Below are 21761 nucleotides of genomic sequence, written 5' to 3'. Positions count from 1 at the left end.
AGTGGCACTTCTACACGAGACACCGTCACGCCGCACACATCATGGCGCAGCATTCAATCTCACGAGTTCGCACATACCAAACTCGACCCTGCACTCCTCTCACATCAGGACTTAACACGGTCACTCAGATCCCCAATGCATTCCTATGGGAGGGCAGGTCAGTCTCACTAAAACATACACAGAGCGCACACACTTTACACTGGTCCCCAGTGCTAAAGTGCTCAGAGGCCTAAAATTACCAACACCAGGTTACAGAAAAGGGCTAGGAGAACGCAACATTTTTTGGGTGAACCTGCCAGAAGGGCTAAGTCCAACAACCAGGATTTTCCCTGTTCATGCGTTTGTCTTTGAGCTGAATTTACCCCATTTGGGACCTATTAAATGGTAAGCTTGGGGTTCGGTTGCAGTGCCTGCCTGACCACGTATCTCTCACTCTGGGTTGATGAGGAGGTCATCTTGGGTGAGTTCGACTGCAATGATATTAGTTCATTATTAAGTGTACATATAACTTGGCCGTCATTGATATCTTTTCAGACTTTCTCATTATTATGAGTGCATTTATCATGGCCTGCATCAACATTGTTTTTACTGGTATTGATAGTGTTATGCATGCATAGATTATGGCGTACATCGACATTGCATTTACTGTAAGTGATGTTGTTATACGTTCATATATCATGACGTTCATTGACATCGCATTCACCGTTATTAACATGGCAAAAGCAGCAAATCTATAAATATGCGAAAATCACCGCAGCCGCACAATCGCATAATTCCAATGGCCCTGGTTATAAGGCCACTGGCTGCTCCTGGAACACACACAAGGCTGTGAAATAAAACCAGCCCTCCCCTGGCGTACAACTATTGGCACTTAAGATTTTTAAAATAAACACATTGAGTTATTTAGGTGAAAGTGCATATTGTAAAGGAGCTAAACATGGTAAATTCTGGGCTTGAAACAGGTGCTTTTGCGACATGGAGCAAGGTTGCCCTCTCACCAGATGTAGTGTTTAGGTTGTGGACTGTGTATGTTGTAGATTTGTTTTAAAACCACACTTCAACTCACCCAACAAGGCCAAAAATGGACTATTCTTTTCCTCCGCCGCTCACGTGATGCTAAGCACTGCACCAGCGGCGGGCCACTCCTTGGAGTAGCCGTGCGCTCTACAAATCACAGATAACATAACATAGCGTCAATCACCTTCCTCACACAAATGTTTTATTGTGCCATAACGTTGGTGGGATAACACCACAAAACTGGCCCACCCCCCTGTTAATGTATGACTGGGGAGGGTTTGTAACGGGCTGGGACAGCGCCAACACGCTTAGACTTCCACGCAAGGTGAGAAAAATGGACGTATTGTGACCAGGCTGTGTGGAAACCTACCACCAACCGACAGCAAGGGCAAAAGGAAAACTGCGCAATGTCATAATGCCTAATAGGTTTCATTACATGTACTCAGGGATACCTTGAGTACCAATTTCATGCCAGAGACATGTGTATGTTTTATATGCATGGGCCCTACCGGAGACATCATTAGTGCATGACCCTTTCTAAACACACACACTCTCTGGAAAGCACCCTAAACTCTGTTAGATAATGGAAAAAGGAACAGTGGCTTAGTTAGCTCTCTAGAATAATAACTCAGTGTTTTTTTCATCAAACGTCTGCCATTCCAAATGCAATAATTATCAGGTATAATTTTTTCACGATGCAATGGAATTAACTTGACAGACATTGGAAGGATAAACGTTGAGTTGGCCTTCTTGAGCATTGAACTAACGACGTACAGCACACCAGCAAGCACTCAGCTCACTGAGCCACCCGGGTAGCGAGATGCACGTTTTCAGATAAGTTGGTGCATCTGAAAGCCCAGTTCAGAAGACATGCAGCTGCCACTGACTCCGCACCAGCCCAAGCTTCATAGACATTGTCTTGCCCAGAATAATCTGGATTTCGCCACAGATCTGTTAGCCACTTAGCGTTGCCTATTCTCCTGACTAGTTCAGCTGGGAGCGGTTAGAAAGAACCTCACCACCATTTACAATATCTATAGCATTCATGTCAACATTTGGGAACACTTAAGAGGAAAAGTGTGTGGTGGAAAGAGTGAAAATAGCACCTTGCTTTGGAATAAAAGACATTTAATGAAGGACAGCTTACAAAAGTTGAGAGAAGTCAGCATATGTTTAGTAAATAAAGACTCGTATTCTTTGTGAACAGAGTGTACACTCTGCATGCCACGTTTTAGGTATTAATAAAGCGAATTGCATTCAAAAGTTGACTGTGAGCTGCTCACTATAGGCTCCCAATGCTGCACTCAGCTGCCCTGAGCCAAAGTCTTAGTACCTTTTTCCTGGTTTTGTTTCCTGTCGCGTTGTTAAGGCTGGCGTCCATCAGCACTATGCCACCAATGCCAACCGAGAGACCATGTGCAATGTCCAAGCACAAATTCAGAATGTTCCAGGGTGTTTTCACATGGGACAGGACAGAGGAAGCCAGGGCGGGGGACGATGACACCCCGCAGGCCCCTTCCAATAGCTGACACGAGCAGGGAGTCAGCGTGTAGTACGGCCGATGTCTGCAGGGAGCCACGGTGTAAAGCAGCCCCCCAGGTGGGCGGTGCCACACTCGTAAGGGCAGTGCCGGAGAAGATGCGGATAGGCTGTAACAGGCAAGCCAAGTACAACGGCCTATGAGGCAGCTTCGGCGAGATCTCAGATAAATAATGCTGTCCGCTATGCACCACCCACGGCATGACAGTAGTTGCATATAATCAATTAACATATTGAGTGGTGTTAGAAATGGGGATCTCTAGTTGGCAGCGGCTGGCACCAATGTCCAAATAGGGACCCTTCTTCCTAAGTCAGAGTACGGGGGCTACACCCTTTGAAAACCCCTGCTCAACCCTGTGGTAACGTAGCACGAGCAGACAGGTCTATCTCAGAGGCAGTGTGTGAAGCATTTATGACCATACACAATAACGCAGGAAGGACGCTACAAAGGGACACCACACAAGTAGTTATAGAAAAACTACTTGGCCCACAATAGCGATAGCGATGATTCTCGTAGCACAGGCAAATGCGGGCTCTCAGCAGCTACAGCTCCTCAGCTGTGGCGGCCCACAATAGCGATATCAATGATTATCGTAGCACAGGCAAATGCGGGCTCTCAGCGGCAACAGCTCCACAGCTGCGGCGGCCCACAATAGCGATATCAATGATTATCATAGCACAGGCAAATGCGGGCACTCAGCGGCACAGCTCCTCAGCTGCAGTGGCCCACAATAGCGATAGCGATAATTCTCATAGCATGGACAAATGCGGGTTCTCAGCGTCAACATCTCCTTAGCTGTGGCAGCACACAATAGCGATACGATGACTTTCAGCCCATGTTCCCCGCAGTAGAACCAGAGGCTCTGGAATTCTCAACAGAGGCCTCACCTTCAAGTAGAATCCCCCTCAAATAGGAATTCAGAAGGCTGAAGGGTGAAGTCTAATGTCCCTGAGACTTCAGCAGGACGTAAGCTCAAATCAGGCCCTTGGGTAGTTGCTTTAGCAAGATGGATAGAAGTTTCAAAAGTCCTTTCCCTCTAGCTACACAGACAGAGGTTCCTCTTGACATCCAGAAGTAACACACCGTGTAGGGGTTTTAGCACAGATATTTATACCCCAAAACTCTTTGTTCTCAAAAAGTCACAAATCACTGAAACCAGCCACAACCAGTTTGGTGTCGTCCTGGAGCACTTTATTTACGAGGCTGCATCCTGCCTTTCAGGAAGAGGGGGTCTGCTATCAGATGCACAGTGGGAGGTGGAGCCATCATTCACCTTGCCAGGCAGAGCCCTGCTCAGATCAAAGGGTCACCCCTCCCCATACTCCAACAGCAGATCTCTCTAGTCAATCCAGGTCGGGCTCAGCCTGCCCTCTCCATCCAAAACCAGACAGCCAATACACATCACAGCAGAGCACACTGGAAGACTCAGGCAAGAAAATACCCACTTTCCAAAAGTGGTATTCTCAAACACAGAATATAAAAATAATCCTCACCAACAGATGCACTCTAATATTCTGAGCTCAGGCACACTAAATTCGACTTTCCAAACATGTTCCTTGGGTCAGCTAGGATTATAGGGAATACCAATTCATACAGTCCTTTTACAATCTGGAGCATTCACGCTGTGGCACTGGATGGCAGTGGCACAGCGCCCAGAGCCTCTAACACCAGCAAACACAGAGGAGACAAAAGCGAAAGTCGGAAGGGAGACCCACGCCAATGGTAACAGGTCTAACAAGTGGTAAACTAAGGCATTAACACAGAGACTGCGGCTAAGCTCCTGCGATTCATGCAACTCCTCTGGACTGTCACCACGTAGCCACTCCCAGCTTGCACCTTTCAGCATGCAGGTAGTGTCAGGGAGCTAATATTGCATGACAGAGCATTGCAGTGCGGTGATGAGACCACCACACTAAAATGCGTAACTATAGCCGTTGATGCGTGGTACTTGGCGGAGACGGGCTGGATCCAAATCGAAGGATTTTGGGGTGTTATGTCCATATCTTTCGTGCTGAATCAAACTATACCTTCCTTAGATTATGAAGCATTCCCAAGCTCCGATAAATATTCGAAAAGAAGTGTACTCTATCTGCTTTCAAAGCCAATTGTTGACATACTCATCTCTAGGCGAGGTGGGAAGAGATGTAAACAAGACTTGCTGATCAGAACTAATACCAAAGCATTGCATGGATAAATGTATGCACTTGGAAGACTTCCAACTGCAGTGCACCAAGGGAGCTGCTTGCCAGCCAATCACGCTTTGACTTGCCTACAGTTAGAGGGTCCACCGATGGGCAAGAAGGAATATCCAATGCCATCATCACCTGAAAGGCTGTACAAGCTGGAAAGTAGACCAATAGTTTACCTATTTGGAGAAATCCTGAGACGTTTTGCATTCCAAACTGAGCAAACAAAAGCCCTACTTGAGAATCGAGCTCTGGACCTTCTGATTACCAAACTGACTGTTAGAGTCGGGGATCTCTGGTTGGCGCAAGGTTGCCCTTGTGTCAAGCAGGAACCCTCTCCTCCACGTCAGGGCGCAGGATAACCCCTTTTGAATGACCCTTGCTCACCCTCTAGGTGCGTGGCATGAGCAGCCAAGGCGATTCCTCAGGCGTTGTTGGTTAAGCACTTACAATCCCACACACAGTAAATACATCAATCCCCCCAGAGACGGACACCAGACTTGGATATGTAGAAAAATACGCTTCTTTATGTAAAAATAAGTATATATATCTCAGCAGACTTATCACAAGACCAATAACGTTTTCGCTATGCCACCAGGTTGTAAAGCAGGCCAATGTTCTTTGTTCGTAGTTTCAAATGGATACTTTGTAGTCTCTTGCAAATGTTACTTGTGGTTCCCGTACTTACAGAGATCGACTCCGGCGAACGGGGAAATAAGGCGTTGCGGGCCCCGAGCCCGATACTGGAACTTCTTTCGTGATGTGGAGAGTCGGCACAGGTCGGTGCGACTCTCAGCTTGGGAAGTGGTCTTGGGTCCTCGATCAGCGGGTGTGGGCAGGTAGGCAGGCGCGGCCAGCGACCCTCAGCACGGCGGTGCAGGGGGGTCTCCACAGCGGGGGCGGCGCGGCCTGAGATGTCCGGGGATAGCGAAGCGGGGTCACAGGGCACAGTCAGTGCAGCTGGATGACCCGGCGTAGATCACAGTCGTCGGACTGTTTCCGGCGGGAGGGGTGATAGCGCGTTCAGCGCGCTCCAGTGGCAGGCGGTGACAGGGGTGCAGGCGGCCTAGCCCGGGGACAGAGAGCGGCTCCGGACGGAGCGGGGCTCTCACGGGGTTGCGGCGGGCGAGCTCCTGAGTGTCACGACCCTAGGAGGGGCGTTGAGGGGCGCAGTCTCTTTCCAGCGGGATGCACACACGGCTCGAATCGGAGGACGAGCAAAAGCACAGAGAACCCACTGGTCCTGGGGTTCAGTTCAGGGGGCAAGCTCAGATCAAGCCCTTGGAGAATGTTTAAAGCACAAAGCAGCAAAGTCTTTTCAGTAGTCTCTTCCTCTCCTTTCTCAGCAAGGCAAGCAGCAGGCCAGCTCCTCCAGCGTCTCCTTCTCCTTCTAGTCGGGCAGAGGTTCTTTGTGGTAAAACAGGATTCTGATTTCTTAGGAGCCAGGCTCCTACTTTTATACCATGATTCTTTTGTTCTTTAGCGCCAGGGGGCCTAGGCCTGGCTCAGTCCAGTTCTGGAGCACTTTGTTATGGTGACTCTGCTCTTTCCTTTCAACAGCAGGGCAGAGACATCAGCCGCCTCACAGGGGTCGGCGCCGGCTTTGTGGTGGCAGAGCACAGGTCTATTCAAGAGTCAAGGTGTACTCCTCCCACCCATCCTGGTGTCATCTCCCTACCCACCACCGGGCAGCCAACCTGTCTCTGGGGATTCCCCAACCCTGCTCCTTACTGTTGCTAGGCAGAACACACACACACAGCAAAGGCGGACTGAATGGCCAGGTCAGTAAATACTAACTTTCTAAAAGTAGTATTTACAAACCCAGGATATTAAAATAAACTTGACTACAAGAAGTATTTTATTATTCTGAGTTCAGGCATACTAAACTTGACATTCTACCATGCTCTCTGAGTCCACTGGGGTCACAGCGTGTAGTGACTCCCGCAGCCCATTCTGGCCTAGGGAGAGCAGGTAGCCTTCAATAGTGAAAAACGAAAAGGGCTGTAATTCACTATTAAGACATGCCACACACATCAGGGCATGTCCTACCTTATGCCTACAATGCACCCTGCCCTTGGGCCTACCAGAGGGGTGGCTAATATGGAGGTAAGGGAAGGTTTAGGGACTGGCAAGTGGGGGCACTTGCGCAGTCAGCGCGACGGTCCCAGACCGCGCACAGGGTCTGCGGTGGCAGACCCTAGACACATTTTACAAAGCCGCTTTCTGTGGGTGGCGCAACCAGCGCTGCAAGCCCACCAGCAGCATTGGCATTCACAAGCCCTGGCACCCCTGGTGCACTTTACTGGGGACTGACAGTGAATCCAATAAACCAATCATGAACATCAATTACAGGTACACTTTACCTAGGGAGCACTTGCACTGCGGCACGGATTAGCCGTGGCGCAGTGCCCTGAGCGGACAACACCAGCAAAACAATCGAGGCACACCATCAAAAAGTGGAAGGGGAACTCACGCCAAGGTGCCAGGTCTAACACGTGTCCCCTCCAGCTGAAATGTGGGGAGAACTACCCTTGCCCAGAGGGTTCCTCGTCACTAAGGCGGAAATACCTGGACAGACCGTCAGCGTTGGCGTGATCTGTACCAGGACGGTGTTCCACCGTGAAGTCCATACCCTGTAGGGAGATGGACCACCTCAACAGCTTCGGGTTCTCACCCCTCATTTGCATCAACCATCTGAGGGGCCTGTGGTCCGTCTGAACCCGGAAGTGAGACCCAAACAAGTAGGGTCTTTCCCGTGGAAGTAACCTCCTACTGATGAAGGCTACGGGTTGGTCCCAGCCCTCCTCAGTCATCTGTGAGAGAACAGCCCCTACACCATGCTCTGAAGCGTCTGTCTGCACTAGGAATTCCTTGGAGAAGTCAGGGGCCAAGAGCACGGGCGCCGTGCACATGGCAGTCTTCAGGGTGTCGAAAGCTTTCTGACAGGTGTCAGTCCAGATCACGTTCCTGGGCTGCTTCTTGGAAGTCAGCTCTGTCAAGGGGGCAACAATCGTTCCATAGCCCTTGACAAACCTCCTGTAGTACCCAGTGAGCCCCAGGAAGGCCCTCACTGCGGTCTGCGTCTTGGGGTGTTCCCAAGCCAGGATGGTCTCAATTTTGGGTTGCAAGGGTGCCACCTTGCCACTCCCCACTTGGTGTCCCAAGTACACCACGGAACCCTGCCCGATCTGGCACTTGCTTGCCTTGATCGTGAGGCCTGCTCGGCGCAGAGCCATCAACACTTCCCAGAGGTGGCGCAGGTGTTCGGGCCAGGTGGCACTGAACACTGCGATGTCATCCAGGTAGGCGGCACTGAACGCATCCAGCCCGACCAGTACCTGGTTGACCAACCTCTGAAAGGTGGCAGGGGCATTCTTCATTCCAAATGGCATGACTCGGAACTGGAAGTGCCCATCTGGTGTAGAGAATGCTGACCTCTCTTTGGCCCCATCGGTCAAGGCGATCTGCCAGTACCCAGACGTTAAATCAAACATGCTGAGGAACCGGGCAGCCCCCTGCCGATCAATGAGCTCATCAGCTCTGGGGATGGGGTGCGCGTCAGTCTTCGTTACTGAATTGAGTCCTCTGTAGTCCACACAGAACCGGAGTTCAGGTGTGGCTCCCGGCGCAGCAGCTTTGGGGACCAAGACCACGGGGCTGGACCAAGGACTGCTGGAGGACTCAACCACCCCTAGCGCAAGCATTTTGGAGACCTCCTCCTTGATGCAAGCTCTGACCCGGTCAGTTACCCTGTAAGCCTTGTGCTTCACGGGTAAGCTGTCTCCTGTGTCCACATCATGGACGCACCAATCTGTGACACCAGGAACCAGGGAGAACCTATCGAAAAACTGCCCCAGCAAGTGGCGGCAATCTTCCTGTTGTTCGGGCGTCAGGGTGGGTGAGAGGTTAACTCCATCCACTGACCCATCTTTCTCAGAGGCCACTAAGAGGTCAGGAAGAGGCTCGGTCTCCTCTTCCATTCCATCATCAGTGGCCAGCAGCATGCCCACTTCGGTCCTCTCTAAGTGGGGCTTAAGGCGGTTAACATGTAGGACCCTCAAAGGGTTCCTGGGAGACTGCATGTCCACCAAGTAGGTGATAGGACTTTTGCGCTCCACAACCTCAAATGGACCTGTCCACTTATCCTGAAGTGCACAAGGCTCCACTGGGGCCAAGACCCACACCTTTTGTCCAGGTTGAAGCTCTACCAGTGTGGCATTCCGGTCGTACCACCGCTTCATCTCCTCCTGGCTGGCTTCCAGATTTGCCTCAGCAAGTTGCCTGAAACGCCGAGTCTGGTTTCGGAAGGCCAGCATGTAACTGTATACATTCTGGGGAGGTTTCCTGGGAGATTGCTCCCAGCCTTCCTTTACCAAACTCAGAGGTCCTCTTACCGGGTGACCATACAGAAGCTCAAAGGGGCTGAATCCTAGAGACTTCTGTGGCACCTCTCGGTAAGCGAAGAGCAGGCATGGCAAGAGGACGTCCCACTTACGCCTCATTGGACCGTCCAGGCCCATGATCATGCCTTTGAGGGTTCGGTTGAATCTCTCAACCAACCCATTTCCTTGGGGGTGGTAAGGAGTGGTGAACTTGTAAGTTACCCCACACTCCTTCCACAGGGATTTCATATATGTGGATATGAAATTGGTCCCCCTGTCGCTCACCCCCTCTAGAGGGAATCCCACTCGGGAGAAAATTCCCATCAGTGCCCGTCCCACCACGGGGGCCGTCACTGTCCTCAGAGGGATGGCTTCAGGGTGCCGGGTGGCATGGTCCACCAAGACCAGGATGAACCTGTTGCCCAGGGCTGTCTTGGGGTCCAGAGGCCCCACAATATCAATACCCACTCGCCGGAATGGCGTACCGACCACGGGGAAGGGCTGCAGAGGAGCCTTGTGCTTCCCTCCGCTCTTACCACTTGCCTGGCAAGTCTGACAGGTTCTGCAGTAGGAATCTGAATTCTTGTGCATTTGGGGCCAGTAAAAGTGGGTGACAAGCCTGTCATAGGTCTTGTCCATCCCCAAATGTCCTGCTAAAGGCACATCATGAGCCAGCCCCAGTAGGAAGGTTCTGAACTTCTGGGGTACCACCAGCACACGGGCTGACCCAGGTTCAGCAGCCTTAGGCTCGGAATACAGGAGGTCACTCTCCCAGTACACGTAGTGTGTTTTGGCCTGAACACCATTGGCCTGGTCTGCAGCCTGCTGCCGCATACCCACGAGAGAAGGGCATTCTTTCTGCTCCCTGCAGAATTCCTCCCTGGAGGGACCACCTTCTTGCTGCCAATGGGTCAGCTCAGGCAGGTCTCCCAGTTCGGCAATCTGTTCCCCGGTAGGCTCCAGAGCATCCCCCTCAGGGTCTACTTCCTCCTGGGCCGTGGGAACTTTGGGGGCCGGTTTCCCGCGCCTCCTGCGCCTTCTCCCTAAGGCCGGTTCCTGGACCTCTCCCTCAGGCTCCAGGACCCTCTCAACACCCCTACTGGCTGCCATGGACCGGGTGGTCACGCACGCCCAGTCGGGTAGACCCACCATCCTCAGATGCATGGTCTTCTCCACCTTTTCCCAAGGGGAGCTCTCCAGGTCGTTCCCTAGCAGACAGTCTACAGGCATGTCAGTTCTCACAGCGACTTGTAGAGTACCAGAGACCTCCCCCCACTCAAAGGGAACTTGAGCCATTGGACAACGACTCTCTATGTTGTCAGCATTGACAACCCTACAGTAGGCATTGGGTACAATCTGCTCTTGAGACACCAGGTGTTGCCTCACCGAGGTCACGCTGGCTCCTGTATCTCTAAGGGCCTCAACCTTCTTTCCATTGATGGTCACTACTTGCCCATATTTCTTAGTGTTAGAGGGTAAGTAGGTTTCAGGGACCATCTCACTGTCTCCTAGCGAGACTAGGGTCATCTGCCCGGGACCCCCACCCTCCTGGACTGCTATCTCCTCCCCAAAGTTAACACTAGCTACTTGCCGGGGTGGAGCACCAGTGGGTGCGGTCTTACCAAACAGGCGACACTTAGGATCAGAGGCAATGTGACCCGGGTCACCACACTTATAACAATTGAAGGGCCCCTTTGGAACAGGTCTACCTGTCGGGTCCCCGTTCTGCTGCGGGGGTGGGGGAGGCTGAGAACCCTTCTGCTGGTTCCCTTGGGAATTACTTTGGGGGCCTTTTTGGAACCCCTTCTGTTTACCCCTGTCCCCCCCACTCTTCTGCTGGGGACCCTGCCCACCTTTGGCGGAGTCTCCCACTTGACCCTTGTGGACCCTGGTGCTGAGCCAGCGGTCCGCCTCCTCAGCAAGCTTCCTCGGGTTGGACAGCTTGCTATCAATCAGGTGCTGGCGTAGCTCAGGAAAACATTGACTGGACAAGTGCTCCCATGCAATTAAATCAAGCAGCCCTTGATAATCATTCACTTTGCTAGCCTTCACCCAACCATCCAGTGCTCTGCAGAAAAAGGTTACATACTCCACATACGTACTCTCAGGGATCTTCTTAGTCTCCCTGAACCGCTGTCTATATAGCTCAGGAGTTAACCCATACCTGGTCATTAAAGCTTCCTTCATATGGGGGTATGAGGCTTGGAGATCTAAGGGTAAATCTAACAGTGTGTCACGCCCTTCAGCCAGGAATCTTCCCCACAACCCCGCTCCCCAGTCTTTCTCAGGGACCCGGTGTGAAGACATGGCCACCTCTTAGGCTCTAAACCACTGCCCTATGTCATCCTTTCTAAAATACTCCTTTACTACATCTTTGGGGATGTACACCTTGGACTCTACCTGCACCGGTGGAGTGCTGCCACCAGAAGGAGCGGTGTCCAAACTTTTCGCCTTCAGCTCCAACTCCTTCAATCTTATATCATGATCCATTTGGCGTTGTTGTGCCTCCAGGGCCAACTTCTGCTTTTCCATTTCCATTTGTCCTGCCAACTTTGCCATCTCCATTGCATGCGCCCTGTCGGCTGCCCTGTCTGCCAGCTCCTCTGGCGACCGGACTCTGCTGGGCTCCTCAAGGTTGTCGGGTGGAACGATGTCCCCCGCATTCCGTGGGTCTCTTGACTCCTTCCAGGCTCTCAACGCCATGGTGTACTGGACCTTCTTCTTGAATCCAGCATGGGGAACTCGGAATTTTACACTGTAGTCTTTCAATTGCTCTACCGTGTAGCCTCCCAGTCTCTCCCAATCCACCTCATCTATTCCAGAAATCACAGAGAGTGCTCTTCCAGCGGAGAGTGAGCCAGGCATGGTTGCAGTAATGGCAGATGTCTCAACAAAGTTCCAAAAATGAAAACCTGTGGCTGCGTTACTTGGTCTGCTCTCACTATCTGGTGATTAATAATTCACTGTATGTAAATTATAAATGCAAATCCGAAATCCCACCCGCTGCCAACAATGTTAGAGTCGGGGATCTCTGGTTGGCGCAAGGTTGCCCTTGTGTCAAGCAGGAACCCTCTCCTCCACGTCAGGGCGCAGGATAACCCCTTTTGAATGACCCTTGCTCACCCTCTAGGTGCGTGGCGTGAGCAGCCAAGGCGATTCCTCAGGCGTTGTTGGTTAAGCACTTACAATCCCACACACAGTAAATACATCAATCCCCCCAGAGACGGACACCAGACTTGGATATGTAGAAAAATACGCTTCTTTATGTAAAAATAAGTATATATATCTCAGCAGACTTATCACAAGACCAATAACGTTTTCGCTATGCCACCAGGTTGTAAAGCAGGCCAATGTTCTTTGTTCGTAGTTTCAAATGGATACTTTGTAGTCTCTTGCAAATGTTACTTGTGGTTCCCGTACTTACAGAGATCGACTCCGGCGAACGGGGAAATAAGGCGTCGCGGGCCCCGAGTCCGATACTGGAACTTCTTTCGTGATGTGGAGAGTCGGCACAGGTCGGTGCGACTCTCAGCTTGGGAAGTGGTCTTGGGTCCTCGATCAGCGGGTGTGGGCAGGTAGGCAGGCGCGGCCAGCGACCCTCAGCACGGCGGTGCAGGGGGGTCTCCACAGCGGGGGCGGCGCGGCCTGAGATCTCCGGGGATAGCGAAGCGGGGTCACAGGGCACAGTCAGTGCAGCTGGATGACCCGGCGTAGATCACAGTCGTCGGACGGTTTCCGGCGGGAGGGGTGATAGCGCGTTCAGCGCGCTCCAGTGGCAGGCGGTGACAGGGGTGCAGGCGGCCTAGCCCGGGGACAGAGAGCGGCTCCGGACGGAGCGGGGCTCTCACGGGGTTGCGGCGGGCGAGCTCCTGAGTGTCACGACCCTAGGAGGGGCGTTGAGGGGCGCAGTCTCTTTCCAGCGGGATGCACACACGGCTCGAATCGGAGGACGAGCAAAAGCACAGAGAACCCACTGGTCCTGGGGTTCAGTTCAGGGGGCAAGCTCAGATCAAGCCCTTGGAGAATGTTTAAAGCACAAAGCAGCAAAGTCTTTTCAGTAGTCTCTTCCTCTCCTTTCTCAGCAAGGCAAGCAGCAGGCCAGCTCCTCCAGCGTCTCCTTCTCCTTCTAGTCGGGCAGAGGTTCTTTGTGGTAAAACAGGATTCTGATTTCTTAGGAGCCAGGCTCCTACTTTTATACCATGATTCTTTTTTTCTTTAGCGCCAGGGGGCCTAGGCCTGGCTCAGTCCAGTTCTGGAGCACTTTGTTATGGTGACTCTGCTCTTTCCTTTCAACAGCAGGGCAGAGACATCAGCCGCCTCACAGGGGTCGGCGCCGGCTTTGTGGTGGCAGAGCACAGGTCTATTCAAGAGTCAAGGTGTACTCCTCCCACCCATCCTGGTGTCATCTCCCTACCCACCACCGGGCAGCCAACCTGTCTCTGGGGATTCCCCAACCCTGCTCCTTACTGTTGCTAGGCAGAACACGCACACACAGCAGAGGCGGACTGAATGGCCAGGTCAGTAAATACTAACTTTCTAAAAGTAGTATTTACAAACCCAGGATATTAAAATAAACTTGACTACAAGAAGTATTTTATTATTCTGAGTTCAGGCATACTAAACTTGACATTCTACCATGCTCTCTGAGTCCACTGGGGTAACAGCGTGTAGTGACTCCAGCAGCCCATTCTGGCCTAGGGAGAGCAGGTAGCCTTCAATAGTGAAAAACGAAAAGGGCTGTAATTCACTATTAAGACATGCCACACACATCAGGGCATGTCCTACCTTATGCCTACAATGCACCCTGCCCTTGGGCCTACCAGAGGGGTGGCTAATATGGAGGTAAGGGAAGGTTTAGGGACTGGCAAGTGGGGGCACTTGCGCAGTCAGCTCGATGGTCCCAGACCGCGCACAGGGTCTGCGGTGGCAGACCCTAGACACATTTTACAAAGCCGCTTTCTGTGGGTGGCGCAACCAGCGCTGCAAGCCCACCAGCAGCATTGGCATTCACAAGCCCTGGCACCCCTGGTGCACTTTACTGGGGACTGACAGTGAATCCAATAAACCAATCATGAACATCAATTACAGGTACACTTTACCTAGGGAGCACTTGCACTGCGGCACGGATTAGCCGTGGCGCAGTGCCCTGAGCGGACAACACCAGCAAAACAATCGAGGCACACCATCAAAAAGTGGAAGGGGAACTCACGCCAAGGTGCCAGGTCTAACACTGACGCTCTGCCCACTGTAGTAAGCATGCTCCACAAACCTAGAGTGCACTAAATATATGCTCCGTGAAGACAATCCAAACATAAGGCGTGAGCAATTTCATGCCTGAAGCTTTACATTCTAGTCTCAAATCGAGACTTTGCAGTCCCTGGGTTTCAGCAATTCCTTGCATCCATCAAACAGCTTGAGTGCAAAAGTGGGGATGTAGCTCAGTGGTAGAGTGCATGCTTTGCATGTATGAGGTCCTGGGTTCAATCCCTGGCATCTCCAGGAGCCTCTGTTCCTTATCTTGGCTTTTTTCCAGAAGGCTAGCCTGCCATCATGCAGAAAGAAGAAGTTTGTCATGCAGTTGGGGTGAGAGCCCCACTTAAATAGTCAGACATTTGCTTTGGAAAAATCTTTGAACTAGGCATAGTTTGCGCATTTCAAGAAAATCGGAGAATTTTGCATTCCAAAAGAAGGAAATAAATGCCCTCTCTGAGGATCGAACTCTGGACCTTCAGATTATGAGACTGACGCGCTGCCTACTGCGCTAAGAAGGCTGTATATAGGCATCTGTACATAAGACCATGAAGATAATCCAGGTACAAGGCTGAAGGATTTTCCTGACTGACATTGTATACTGCAGAGTCGAATGGGGTGATGTGGCAGTCAGTTCAATGCAGGGTTTCCAATCATACAGTCAAATCTTGCAGGAGTGGGGATGTAGCTCAGTGGTAGAGCACATGCTTTGCATGTATGAGGCCCCGGGTTCAATCCCTGGCATCTCCAGACTTGAATACACATATAGGTGTGCAGACTCACTCAACCACTGTAGAATCACTGCTTTGAGTCACCGGTAGTCCGCACCCTTCTTTAAAATATGTCTTGGAAAGACATAGCAGATCTGACAACCAACCAGGCTGAAACGAAAGCATATATTGGATGAAGCCACATCCATCTACTCCCTTGTTAAGGACACACGCACGTTTTCTTCTCCCTCTGGAACCACAGCACAACAATTAAGACAACTGGAATATGTTATGAGAAAAGAGATTAATCAACGTCTCCATGCTACTACGCTTATCGAGTACCACAAAGTGAAGAGGATTCCTCGGGGCCTCAGGATAGCCCTCAGACCCATGCTCTTTAAATACAATAAGTCATTTATGTCTCGGTGGTACGCCATCCTAAATAAGTGCTCTTTGGACTTAATACTTCTTATAATAGAAGAAATTTCCACCATATTACAAGAATTAGATCAAGATATTAATAAACTCAAGGATGAAATATCTAATCAAATTGAACAAGAAGATTGGCATAAAGTGCTGGAAGACATAAACAACAGACTTGATGTACATGCAAAAGAAGTACACGAAAGAAAAATCAGAAAATTTAAAAGGGACACAATAGATTACAAACTTGATGAGGTCTATTCATGGGCCGAGGTTTACGCCCAAAAACGTCCCTTTAAAAAAACTGGCGCTTCTTCTTCTGAAGAAAGCGTGGCAACTGATCAAGATCTATTATTGCACAGACCGGCGGCAACATCAAGACCTCGCGCCACTGAACAAACTGAAGAAACTACTACCACTTCAACTGGCACATCTTCTTTTTTAGCCGAGGGCCATTCTTCCAAATCACCTCCAGACAAATCCACCACACCAAGCGAAAACATACCCGGAGGGGAAAAAACATAAAAAAAAACCGCCGAAACAGGCAGACCTCAGAGGACAACCAAGAAGACAATTCCTTAGTAGTGAATATTTCTCACAAACAACTTGGTCTTCAACAAATGAAGGTTCTTAACAAAGGGATATCTTTTGTACCTACCTACACATCTCACAGTTTGGAAACGGAAATTTCTCTCTTTAAGTTCATGCGGAAATTAAGATTGAAGTGGTTCTTTTCCATTAATCCCAGAACAGAAGAGGAACCTCAAACAGAACAACGATTTCGACCTAAAAGCAGATACATGTCTCCTGTGTCGCATAAAACTCTTGACACCTTTGAAATGTTGGTCAGAAAAGACCTTGAATCGATTTCGTACAGGAAACCTAAATACTCCAACCTTTCAATCAATGAATCACGCATTTTAAATGCCCTACGTCAAGACATCTCTATCACATTTCAACCAGCGGACAAAGGGGGAGCCTTGGTAATCCTAGACACAGATTTTTACATCAAAAGCGTTAACGAACATGTAAGAGATGCACTCATGTATATTCCTATGGACCAAGACCCTACCAAAGAATTTCTAAAAATACTCAACACCATTTTACAGAAAGGTCTGGATGAGGGCAACATTGATGATAACACCAAGAAATTCCTATGTCATTCCACACCAAAAGTCCCTCATATATATATGCTTCCAAAAATACACAAAAACAGACAGAACCCACCCTTCAGACCAATTGTGGCGGGTTGTGGATCACTACATGAGCCTATTGGACGCTATCTGGATTTTCATTTGCAACCGTTGGTTCAATCTTGGCAAACATACGTCAGGGACACTACTGACTGTCTTTTGAAATTGGAAGCCATCATACCTCATCTTAACACAGATTTCTTACTCTGCACAATCGACGTAGTGGCTCTCTACACTTCTATTGCACACAATGAAGGACTCGAGGCAGTAGAATGGAGACTCCTTCACTCATCACAGTCTAAAGACAAAAGCATTTTTCTATTGGAGCTTCTACACTTCTCACTGTATCACAGTTACTTTTCGTGGATGGACAAATATTACCTACAAATTACTGGAACATCCATGGGTTTTCCAGGAGCGCCGGCGTATGCCAATACCTTTATGGCTCACTTTGAATATCAACATATTCTGCAAAACCCAGTATGGCAATCTAACCTACTTCTTTTTTTAAGATACAGTGATGATATTCTCATCATATGGAAAGGATCCAAGACAGTTCTGGAACAATGCATTGATGAATTAAACCAATGCAACCCGAGGATCAAGTTTACCTATGACATCCAATTGGAGAAAATTCATTTTCTCGACATAGAGATACAAAAATCTACACGTGGCCTATCAACAATGGTGTACAGAAAACCTACAGATGTAAACAACGCACTTCACTTTTCGAGTGCCCATCCGTATTCCCTGAAGAAGCACTTACCTGTATCTCAGCTCACCAGAATCAAAAGAATCACTTCGGACAAACAGCAGTGTGATATTGACATCACACAGCAACTTGAGAGATACAAAATGAGAGGATATCCAGAGGACATTCTTAAGGAAGCAAAGAATCAGGTTGACCAAAAAAAACGAGAAGATCTACTTCAGAGCACTCCTAAAAATTCTTCTAAACGAGAAGTTTTTGTACTAAAACATTCCACTCAAGCGACACAGATCAAGTCAGTTATTCGCAAACGTTGGGATATAATTGATCAGGAACCTGATTTTCAAGACTTGTTTAAGGATCCGCCTCTTTTTGCACATACCAGACCAAAGAACTTGAGGGATCTTCTCAAAAGTCACACTCGTCCTGTAATATCCAAGAACATCGGCATGAGAAAATGCTACAATTGCGGACAATGCAGTAACGTAATCACAGGAAATGTGTTTACACATCCTCACACAGGCAAAGGCATTAAACTTCAGCATACTTCAGACTGTAACTCGGAATGGGTCATCTATGCCATCAAGTGCCCGTGTGGCCTTGTATATGTAGGGAAAACAAGCAGAAAAATTAAAACCAGGATTATTGAACACAAGAGTAGGATCCGTAACAGTAATTTGACATCCTCCCTGGTAACACATTGGGTGAACACTTCTCACACTATTCCACAACTACGTTTCACAATCTTAGAACGTCTTCATGTACATACTGACTCCGACATGTATAATGTTCTTGCCCGTAGAGAAACACATTGGATAAAATTCTTAGGAACAGTGTGTCCGGATGGTCTAAATGATCATTATGAATTATTATGCTTTATTTAGGCTTTAACATATTGTACATCTGTAAAGGATTTGCACTCGCAATTAAGTTTTTTAGTTTTTTGTCACTTGTGAAGGTTCTCATCCACTTTCACTTCATATTTCGCTCATATAAAACTCTCACATCTCTAGTGAATTGGAAGACAAGTAGTTTCTACTAAGAGCATTATTTTTTGGAATTTACACATGGTGGTTCCACCAGTCACATCTTCTTAGACACACTCCATTTTATTCCGACTACGTCTGTTTTTACTTGTGCCGCAGTCCTCTTTCCATCATCACTGTTCTAGACCCTTTTCACTTTTTAAACCCCCTAGTTTCAGTAGACGCGCATGCGCCAAATCTTAACGGGAGAAGTTTTGGAGGCTTTTTTCAACATACACGGACTAAAAATAGCAGGTAAGATTCGTTCCGCTAATTTGCGGAGCAGTAACCTTGAAACCGCTGAACCTTTTTGCGTCACAGCAACCGAGAGCAATCTCTCTGGTCGCTTCTTTTACAGACACGGCATTTTGCGCATTTCCGGAGCAGCGTCCGCCGCTCTCGACAACAAACACTTGAAGAGGGTGAGTCTATAATACACGTAACATTTGCAGCTTGATTTTCTGTAACACATTACGGCTAACGCAACCTGCCCTTCTAATCAAATATAACCTCTTGCAGACGGTTAGTCCATTATTGCCCAGAGACCTTTTTCCAACACTTGGTAACGCCGATATTCTCGGTAAGCTTGAAACATAATTTTGCGTTCTCACTTTTGGGTGATACCCCATTTTTCTCTTTCTTTGAACCGCATCACCGCATGGGAATCTTTCTACAGGTTTTCCTGTCTTCCCCTAATTTCCTTTATTTCGAGTGCAAATTCTACAACATTCCATTGTCATTACAAATATGTCTAACAGCACATATGTGCCTTTTGTTGTAGTTCCGTATGGAGGTCAAGAAGAACACAACACAAGATATTTTCTAAATTGTTTACTGTTAGTGTTGTACGTATTTATCCCCTGACGAAGGGTAGGCATTACCCGAAATGCATTGGGATTTTTAACATTGTATGTTTTCTTTAGTTTGAATAGCTATGCATTGTTATAAGTGATGTGAAACTTCAAATGCATACCAAATATCTTGAATTATAAAACACAAACAATATATTTTGTTTCTAAACAATCATGGTGTTTCTGTATTTCGAATACTAAATCATGTTTTGTTTGCGTTTCATGTAAATTTACATTTGACAAATACTTTGCTTTACGAATATTGAGACCTTAGGTCTTAGCTGTGATTCACATAGGCTCTGGTTTTCCAGAACCTCCCTTTTTCTCATGTTATACTCTGGGATGTAGACTCACACCCCTTTTATGTGAAAGCACGCTAAAAACACTATAAAATAGCTATAGAATACTCACACGCTTGAATACACATATAGGTGTGCAGACTCACTCAACCACTGTAGAATCTCCAGACTTTTGCCATGCTTACCTTGGATTTTGGGCAGAAAGCTAGGCTGGCATCATGATGAAGGAAGAGATATGTCCTCCAACCGGGATGAGGACCCCGCTTAATCTGTCAGACGTTTGCCTTGAAAAATCCCATGAAATGGGGCTATCTCATTTTTGATGATTATAGATCAAAAGAATCTTACCTGTTGAAGACATCATAGTGATGATTCATCTTGACAATCATAATACTTTGATGATAGAAATCTGTCGCATCTCTCTTGATCATTGGTAAGGGTTCTTCTTCTAAACCAGAGACTCTTTACAGTAGCTTTTAGAAAAACGGAATATTTTGTTTATCTCAATCACCTTCAATCTACAGATTTTTCCGTTCTCTTTCCTTTCGAAAATGCATCCAAAATGCACGTTCTTGATGCTGGGTGCGTAGTAATGACTCCCATAACTTTCTGTCATTTCTTTCATGGTTCCGCGCAGCAGCCATCCATTTGCCACCAATGCTGCCCAAGGTCTTTGTATCAAAGTTCCTTTCCTTTCTGTAAAATTGAAATTTGGAGCACCCCTGCTTATCCCCAAGCCAAGACAGAACATGAACTTTGGTCTGAAATCCTCCTTTGGGGTGATAAGACGTACCTTACAGTGTGCTCTAAGAACTGCTGACTTTGAGAGGGAGCTGCAGGTAATGTTCATGATTTTCATCGATCTGCTCCTGATCCCCACCCACACAAACTTTCTTGAGCGAGAGATAATTACAGCGCTGAAAGATACTTCAGCCACTCCTTCGATAGCTCAGTTGGTAGAGCGGAGGACTGTAGCATAAAGTCAGACATCCTTAGGTCGCTGGTTCAAATCCGGCTCGAAGGATTTTGTGCTTCGATTTCCATATCTTTCACTTTTATTCAAACAATACCTTCCATTGATTATGATCGAGACTTTGCAGTCCCTGGGTTTCAGGGATTCCTTGCATCCATCAAACAGCTTGAGTGCAAAAGTGGGGATGTAGCTCAGTGGTAGAGCGCATGCTTCGCATGTATGAGGTCCCGGGTTCAATCCCCGGCATCTCCAGGAGCCTCTGTTCCTTATCTTGGCTTTTTTCCAGAAGGCTAGCCTGCCATCATGCAGAAAGAAGAAGTTTGTCATGCAGTTGGGGTGAGAGCCCCACTTAAATAGTCAGACATTTGCTTTGGAAAAATCTTTGAACTAGGCATAGTTTGCGCATTTCAAGAAAATCTGAGATTTTTGCATTCCAAAAGAAGGAAATAAATGCCCTCTCTGAGGATCGAACTCAGGACCTTCAGATTATGAGACTGACGCGCTGCCTACTGCGCTAAGAAGGCTGTATATAGCCATCTGTACATAAGACCATGAAGATCATCCAGGTACAAGGTTGAAGGATTTTCCTGACTGACATTGTAAACTGCAGAGTCGAATGGCGTGATGTGGCAGTCAGTGCAATGCAGGGTTTCCAATCATACAGTCAAATCTTGCAGGAGTGGGGATGTAGCTCAGTGGTAGAGTGCATGCTTTGCATGTATGAGGTCCCGGGTTCAATCCCCGGCATCTCCAGGAGCCTCTGTTCCTTATCTTGGCTTTTTTCCAGAAGGCTAGCCTGCCATCATGCAGAAAGAAGAAGTTTGTCATGCAGTTGGGGTGAGAGCCCCACTTAAATAGTCAGACATTTGCTTTGGAAAAATCTTTGAACTAGGCATAGTTTGCGCATTTCAAGAAAATCTGAGATTTTTGCATTCCAAAAGAAGGAAATAAATGCCCTCTCTGAGGATCAAACTCAGGACCTTCAGATTATGAGACTGACGCGCTGCCTACTGCGCTAAGAAGGCTGTATATAGCCATCTGTACATAAGACCATGAAGATCATCCAGGTACAAGGTTGAAGGATTTTCCTGACTGACATTGTAAACTGCAGAGTCGAATGGCGTGATGTGGCAGTCAGTGCAATGCAGGGTTTCCAATCATACAGTCAAATCTTGCAGGAGTGGGGATGTAGCTCAGTGGTAG

At 48.4% G+C, this 21761-nt stretch overlaps 1 non-coding gene across 1 annotated transcript; it reads right to left on the bottom strand.

Annotated features, from left to right (window-relative positions):
• Window positions 1-21009: 21009 nt before the first annotated feature.
• On the bottom strand, window positions 21010-21082 carry TRNAM-CAU (transfer RNA methionine (anticodon CAU)). Its single transcript has one exon. It is a non-coding gene; the product is annotated as a tRNA-Met (tRNA).
• Between the last annotated feature and the right edge of the window lie 679 nt (window positions 21083-21761).

The sequence above is a fragment of the Triturus cristatus genome, chromosome 4_1, assembly GCF_964204655.1.
Source record: "Triturus cristatus chromosome 4_1, aTriCri1.1, whole genome shotgun sequence".
Lineage (NCBI taxonomy): Eukaryota > Metazoa > Chordata > Amphibia > Caudata > Salamandridae > Triturus > Triturus cristatus.
Note: the sequence above shows the minus strand (reverse complement) of the source record. Positions and strands in the feature narration are given on the sequence as shown.